Here is a 6,885-nt window from a genome sequence, read left to right as displayed (position 1 = left end):
CTCACGTGAGATGACGCCAATCGGCGTTAGTGTAGCCTGGGAGAGCCGCCGCAATGACGCCTTTCGGCGTTAGCGTGGCGGCAAGTGGTTAAAGTGTAAGTCTCATCAGAACCAGGGATTTTTATTTCTTTTGTCCCATGGGCTATCATCTGACAGCATTTGCATCGTTTAGTACCACATTTGAAAATCCCTTTGGTGATGTCCCCGTGGTTAATTTTTTTATTTTTAACAAAGTTAGGGCAAGATGGGGCCAGAATATTTTTCAGGGTAGGGGCCCTTCTGAACGTAAGAGTCGGGACAGCAGATAAAATGTCTTTCAGGATGGGGTCTTTTAAGAGGATATTCCAGTGTTTGGTTATAATTTTTCTGATTTGTCTATGTTTGTTGTTGTATTGGGTAATGAGATTAAACTGTGGTGCTTTAATGGGAGCTGGTTCAGTTTTTTTGGGCAATAGGGCATCGGTTTGGCTCAACTTTAAGAATCTTTTCATGGAATCCTGGACTAAGGATCTAGGATAACCTTTTTCTTTGAAACGGGTCTGGAGAATAGAGAGTTGTTCCTGTAGAACTTAGTTATCAGAGCAATTTCTTCCGATCCGTTTCATTTGGCTAAATGGTATATTTCTTTTCCATTTAGCGTAATGACAGCTCTTAAATTCCAGGTAGCTGTTTGCATCTACCTTTTTGAAATGTCTTCGTTGTGATGGTATCAGATTCAGATTCCAAATGGATATCCAAAAAGATAGCTTTATTGGGATGTTGTTCCATGGTGAAGGATAGACCCCAATCATTTTTATTGAGCTCGTTAAAAAAAATGGGTGAGTTCTTCACTATTTCCTTCCCAAATAAACAACATATCGTCTATGTAACGTTTATAAAATCTTATTTTTGGATGGGAGAGGAGACCAAACTGTTTCTCAAACATCCCCATAAATAGATTCGCATACGATGGGGCAAATTTGGTCCCCATCGCAGTACCTTTTGTTTGAATGTAAAACTGATCATTGAAATAATTGTGTTGTAGAATGAATTCTATTGATTTCAAAACAAATTCTTTCTGTGGATCGGGCATGGAGGGATCTTCGCTGAGGTGTTGTCTAATGGCTGCAAATTCATGTCTGATATTGCTGTACAAGGAGGCTACATCTAGCGTTACCCAGGGTATCTTTGAGGTATGAGGGTAATGATTGGACATGCTTCTGTAGGAAAAAAATCTACGTATGCTGAAAGATTTGAGGTGAGTGAATTTATACCTGAAATAATAGGTCGGCCTGGGGGGTTATCGAGGGATTTGTGTATCTTCGGGAGAAAATAAAATTTGGCTAGAGATGGATGAGAAGGGGACAAAAAGAGTTTCTCTTTTTTGTCAATAATGTTCAAATGGAAGCCCTGATCTATCAATTCTGTCAGGGCCTTTTTAAAAATATTGGTTGGGTCTTCTTTGAGAATTTTGTAATAATCTGGATCGGATAAGATCCTGTTTGCTTCGTTTAAATAATAGTCTGCATTAAGAATAACTACACCCCCCCCCCCCTTTATCCGCATTTTTAATGGTGATATCCTTATTACCTTTGAGTGTTTTTAGAGCCCTCTTTTCTGCTGGTTTTAAATTATGCCCTCCCGTTTTGATATCGTTTTCTTCACATAGGTTTTCGAAATCGTCCAAAACCATCGTATAGTAGCTCTCTAATTGAGGGCTGCGATTTTCTATAGGGTAAAATGTAGAACTCCTTTGTAGGTTGGACGGTATGGGGGGAGGTGATCTAGATGATATCATATCGATGTTAGAATCCGAATATAGCTCCTCAGGTGTAGCGATACTCCCTATCTGCGGTTTGGTGAGTTCCTTTATTCTAAAATGACGTTTTAGAGTAAGTTTCCTAATGAATTTGTTCAAATCAATAAAAGTTCAAAAGGATCCGGTGGGTTGGTGGGACAAAAGGATAGCCCTTTGCTTAAAATTTTTATCTCATCGGGTTGAAGGGTATAGCATGAGAGATTAAAAATTCCCTTTTCTTTTTCTAATTCTTTACTCTTGGCGTTAACGGTGTCACCTGAGGGGGGGATTGTAGTGGTGTCATTTGTAGAAAGTTTAGGATTTTTGGATAGTGGGTCTTTGATTTTTTCTTTTCGGGTGCATCTGGATTTTCCTCCTCTGCATCCTCTGATCCTTCTTTTGGGCGTTTTCTGGAACTGGCCACAGGGGTGAAGAAGTGTGTTATCTTCAAGTTTTTTCTTGCTTGAGGGGACATTTTTGATATTAGATTGGTTGGAGTGAAAAAGGGACTGATTGATTGGAAAGAGGTTAGCGTGGCTCGCACGGGGGGGGGGGGGGGGGTCAATCCTGGGGAGGGGAGTTGTCTGAATTTTTTTTATATATATATATATATATATATATATATACACACATACACTGAGTATTGGAAGTGTGTTTGTGTGTGTATATGCTGATATAATTTTTGTATATATATTGATTGTCATTTTCCACTTTTTCTTTTTTTTTGTATTTGTATATCTTCATTTATTTATTTTTTATACATATATTTTTTATACTTATCCAGTCTATATCTATTTATCGCACTGATTTATTTATTTATATATATATATATACATAGAAATATATTATATATTTTGTACCCATTAGCAGTGAGTTATAAATAATATTTTTTTCCTTTACCAATAGAATTTTAATATCTGATCCCTTGGGGATCTTGATATATATATATATATATATATATATATATATATATATATATATATATATATATTATATATATATATAGTAGTCCGATTTTTATATCCATTCATTTTTTATATATTTATCATTATCCCCTTTCATCTATTTTTCCCATCCACCACCTATCCAAGATACACATACGCCCGCAGGGACATTGTATTTCTGTCCCTGAGTTCAACTACAGCGTGATGCTGTCAGTGGAATGCACCATGCGTTCCAAGCCTCCCTTCTAGCAGAGACATTGGGCGTGACATAGGACGTAAGGCGCGCCACATTGGATGCGCTCCACGTTCAGCACCTCATCCGGCGCATGCGCACTCGCTCAGCGTGCGCTCCAGCGGTGCGTTCCACGGACCGGAAGTGGTCCCAGGATACGCTCCGCCACCTGAGCCGTTTTTTTTCAGTGCTCCATGAACAAAACCCACATTGTATTACTAGATATACTTGCCTTAGGCTACACCATCTGTCCCACGAAAAACGTAAGTTGGCAATGACTGTATCAATGACTTTACTGCTGATGTGTGCATGACCCGGAAGTGACATCACTCCAACCCCAGGACACCATGTTGTTTGACCTTACACTTTAGGTATAAAATGTCTGTTTGTTATATGTAATATCATTCTGCTCCTGATGAAGGGGACTTACTCTGGGCCCCGAAACGCGTAGAGCTCTATTTTCCTGTTTGGAAATAAAGTATTTTTGCAAGAAGTACCGACTCTGGGACTGCTGCCTCATCCTAAGATTCTTGAAGCGATCCAGGATTGGGAGGATTTTTTTGTTGGGTGTCTTGAGCTTTATCCCTCAACATTTCCTCCCAGTGAAGTGAGTGGAGACCACTAATACCTATTGATTTTATATCTTTTATATTGATTACATTTATCTATATTTATTTTTATTGATTCTATATGGGACCAAACCTGGTATCATTAGTGTGGATCTCACTGCTATTTGATTTTATTGCACAATACATATTCAGGATTTGAATGTTCAGGGATTATTCCTGTTTACACTCCCCTGAATGTACCTACCGCCATCCAGCGACTAATAATTGGTCTAAATATTAGACACTTTTGGTGTCAGTATTATTGATCCGTAGGGGTCAACTATACGTACCTTCCAGATACCTTTATTGATACCTTCCTCTGCCTCGACTGGCGCCTCACATTGTGGTCCCTCCCTCCTTTTTTTCTTCATTTTATTTATGTGTTGAACCAATTCAAACTACCGACCACATCTGGCAGCCTATCGATCACCATACCCAACTCTCTGCCTGCCTTACTTACTTCTATTTTTTCCTCCTCTGGCGCCCTGCAAATAATTATATAGCCTTCTTGGATTTGTTCCAAGTAAGTCTTGTGATTAACCCTCTACATCTTTTTCTCCCATACCTGTTGACTTATCCAGGCCATTCTGAGATAGTTTTTTCGTCACATATTGTACTTCATGACACTGGTAAAATGAAGTAAAAAAAATAAAATAAAAATTATTGCTAAAAAAAAAAAAAAAAAAATTGTTAAAAATTGCAAATTTCCAAGTTTCAATTTCTCTACTTCTATAATACATAGTAATACCTCAAAAAATAGTTATTACTTTACATTCCCCATATGTCTACTTCATGTTTGGATCATTTTGGGAATGGTATTTTATATTTTGGAGATGTTACAAAGCTTAGAAGTTTAGAAGCAAATCTTGAAATTTTTCAGAAGTTTTCAAAAACTCAATTTAGGGACCAGTTCAGGTCTGAAGTCACTTTGTGAGGCTTATATATTAGAAACCACCCAAAAATGACCCCATTCTAGAAACTACACCCCTCAAGGTATTCAAAACTGATTTTTACAAACGTCGTTAACCCTTTAGGTGTCCCACAAGAGTTAATGGCAAATGGAAATAAAATTTCAGAATTTAGATTTTTTGGGAAAATTTTCCATTTTAATCCATTTTTTCCAGTAACAAAGCAAGGGTTAACAGCCAAACAAAATGCTATATTTATTGCCCCGATTCTGTAGTTTGCAGAAACACCCCATATATGGCCGTAAACTACTGTACGGGCACACAGTAGCGCGTAGAGGGAAAGGTGCGCCGCATGGTTTTTGGAAGGCAGATTTTGCTGGACTGGTTTATTTACACCATGTCCCATTTGAAGCCCCCCTGATGCACCCCTAGAGTAGAAACTCCATCAAAGTTACCCCATTTGAGGGGTGTAGTTTCTTATATGGGGTCGCTTTTATGAAGTTTCTACTCTAGGGGTGCATCAGGGGGGCTTCAAATGGGACATGGTGCCAAAAAAAGGGGCCATCAAAATCTGCCTTCCAGAAACCATACGGCATTCCTTTCCTTCTGCACCCTGCCGTTTGGTCATACAGCAGTTTACGACTACATATGGGGTGTTTCTGTAAACTGTAGTATGAGGGTGATAAATATTAATTTTTGTTTGGCTGTTAACCCTTGCTTTGTTATTGGAAAAAAACTGATTAACATGGAAAATTTGCCCAAAAATGGCTTTTTTTGCACCGTTTTTATTTTTTACCGTGTTCATCTGAAGGGTTGGGGGGGGGGGGTATTTTTATAGAGCAGATTCTTACTTACGCGGCGATACCTAATATGTTTACTTTTTATTTATTTATGTTTTACACTATATTATCTTTTTATAAACAAAAAAAACAAACATTTTAGTATCTCCATAGTCTAAGAGTCTTTTTTGCCGATTATCTTATTTTTTGCGGGATGAGAGGACAGTTTTATTCACCCTATTTTGGGGGGGCATATGACTTTTTGATCGCTTGATATTAGAATTTTTGTTATGTAAGGTGACAAAAAAAACTTTTTTTGCACCGTTTTTATTTTATTTTTTTGACAGTGTTCATCTGAGGGGTTGGGGGGGTATTTTTATAGAGCAGATTCTTACAGACGCGGTGATACCTAATATGTCTACTTTTTATTTATTTTAGTTTTACTAAATAATATTTTTAAATTTTATTATTTTAGGGTCTCAAGTCTGAGAAACAGTTTTTTATCCGATTGTCAGTGGCTAAATTGGGATATAAATGTAGTACTCCATGGAAGTGTGATACTCCATGAAGCAACCAATAATGCAGAGGCCCGGATGATCGTGTCACACTGAGTAGTGGTGTCCTTCCGTATCCCCCTCCTGTGACACACTCTGCACCTTTTTTGGGTCCGTCCCTTCTTTCCAGTATGGGGGACCACACCTGGAAAGTGTTGGCCAGGGACGATCCGGGCGCCTCCAGTTCCCGAAGTACTCCGGGCTGCTCTTTCCCGGTCAGAAAAGATCAGGGCCTTGAGGACTGCCTCATAGAACTGAAGGAATGTCCCTGTTTTGCCAGCGCTCCGGGACAGCACAAAAGAGTTGTACAAGGCAACCTGCACCAAGTAGACCGCAACTTTTTTGTACCATGCCCGGGTTTTGCTCATGGCGTTATATGGCTTGAGGACTTGATCAGAGATCAACTCCTGCCATATACCGATTGTAGTCGACGATACAATCGGGCTTGAGGACTGTTGCCGCGGTACCTCGCACAGGGACAGGGGTGATGCCGTTACCATGAATTGTGGACAGTACAAGGACATCCCTCTTGTCCTTATATAGTAGTAAGGGCACGGGTCTCACCCCTGTGGATAGGTACCTGGAGGGTACCTTTTTCCACACGGTCCTACAAGCGGACATGGATCTGGCGGCGAGGGACTGGAACAAGGGGATACTAGTATAAAAGTTATCCACGTACAAGTGGTAACTCTTATCTAGCAGTGGGTGCATAAGGTCCCACACAAGTTTCCCGCTAACACCCAGAGTGGGGGGACATTCTGGGGGTTCAATACGGGAATCTCGCCCCTCGTACACACAAAACTTGTAAGTGTACCCTAAGGTACTCACAAAGTTTGTACAGCTTCACGCCATACCTCGCCCGCTTAGAGGGAACATGCTGGCAGAAAATGAGTCTCCCCTTTAACACAATGAGAGACTCATCAACCGTGACCTCCCTTCCAGGTACATAGGCCTGTACAAATTTGGCCCCAAAGTGATTGATGACCGGCCTGATTTTGTACAGGCAGTCATAGGCAGGATCACCTCGGGGGGAGGACATGCTGCATTATCTGAATAATGCAGGCATTTCCGGATGGCCTCAAA

This window comes from Bufo bufo, chromosome 6 (genome assembly GCF_905171765.1).
Source record: "Bufo bufo chromosome 6, aBufBuf1.1, whole genome shotgun sequence".
Lineage (NCBI taxonomy): Eukaryota > Metazoa > Chordata > Amphibia > Anura > Bufonidae > Bufo > Bufo bufo.
This window is presented reverse-complemented; position numbering follows the sequence as displayed.